The following is a 1,569-nucleotide window of genomic DNA, read 5'->3' on the forward strand; positions in this document are numbered from 1 at the left end:
ATATATATATATATATATATATATATATATATATATATATACCGGAGTGGTTGGCGTTAGGAAGGGCATCCAGCTGTAGAAACTCTGCCAAATCAGATCGGAGCTTGGTGTCGCCTCCTGGTTCACCAGTCTTCAGTCAAATCGTCCAACCCATGCTAGCATGGAAAGCAGATGTTAAACGACGATGATGATGATGATGATGATGATGATGATGATGATGATATATACATACATATATATATATGAAGGCTTCTTTTCAGCTTCTATCAACCAAATCCACCAAGGTTTTGGTCACTCTGGGACTATAGTAGAAGACTTGCCTAAGATGCCACACAGTAAGATGGAACCCAGAAACATGTGCTTGGGAAGAAATATGTGCTTATCCCAGTCATACCTGCACTCATATTTGTAAAAATCATTCTATGTTCTTGTGAAGAAGTACCAACAGCCTCAATCTAAAAAGGATTAATAGGAGGATGAGTTTATGGTAAGATATATTTTCAGGGAAAATATTGTTACTTAAACAATCATCATTATCAATTAGTGCCCATCTTCCATGCTGGCATGGGTTAGACAGTTTGACTGCAACTTGTAAACCAGAGGGCTGTACCAGGCTCCAGTCTGATTTGGCTCAGTGTCTACGGCTGGATTCCCTTCCTAACACCAACCACTCCAACAGTGTAGTGGGTGCCTTTTACATGTCACCAGCACAGGTGCCTTTTACGTGTCACAATACAATAACAATAAATTCCTAGACTGAATTTTAAATATGTTGTGTGAAATTCATATGATTAAAGATAATGGCTGCAGAATAAAACTGATATGACTAAAGTTTGGGAGAAAAAAAAACTGATGTGAATGAAAGGGAAAACTGATTTGGTTAAAGTGTAAGACTAATGTGAGTGAATGATAAAAAAAAAATCAGTAAAACTGGAATAATTAAAGTATAAACATTGATATGGCCAAAGAGTAGAACTGATACTGCTGAAAGGCAGGAATTTATAAAACTCAAATTATATAATCTGATATAATTGATCTTGCCTTTGCAGGTTTCTCTCTCTCTCTTGCACTGTCAATTGTCAGTGTTTATCAGAAAAGGAATGACTGCCACAACTTTAGTTTTGCATGCATGCATACATGCACACATGCACACATACACACACATCATCATCATCACCATCATTTAACATCCATGTTCTATGCTGGCATGGGCTGGACAGATTGACAAGGTTCCAATGAATCAAGAACTGAATCAAACTCCAGTGTCTGCTTTGGCATGGTTTTTACAGTTGGTTGCTCTTGGTTTGTGTTTGCTACCTTGGAATCCTCTGTTTAGTAGGTTAATCCACTATTCAGGAAGAGCTATTCTAAGAGCGCATTCTGCCTCATCTTCGAAACGCCTAGTTTAGAATAGAGGCAACTGATGAAGGAAAAGTTCCATGTGGCTCGTCTGTTTTCCTATGTGTTCATTCTGTTGTCTGTAAACAAAGCCCGTTTTTGTGCTTTATGTTCCCATTCCTTTTTCTGACGTCCTGTACCCAGATATGCATCTATATATACATGTAGATG

General features: G+C 37.9%; 1 protein-coding gene across 1 annotated transcript in view; it reads right to left on the bottom strand.

The window, feature by feature from the left end:
- The window catches only part of LOC106869440 (probable 28S ribosomal protein S16, mitochondrial), a 457,459-nt gene that overhangs the window by 378,200 nt on the left and 77,690 nt on the right, over positions 1 to 1,569 (bottom strand). The window lies entirely within an intron of this gene.

Source organism: Octopus bimaculoides, chromosome 2 (assembly GCF_001194135.2).
Source record: "Octopus bimaculoides isolate UCB-OBI-ISO-001 chromosome 2, ASM119413v2, whole genome shotgun sequence".
Taxonomy (NCBI): Eukaryota; Metazoa; Mollusca; class Cephalopoda; order Octopoda; family Octopodidae; genus Octopus; species Octopus bimaculoides.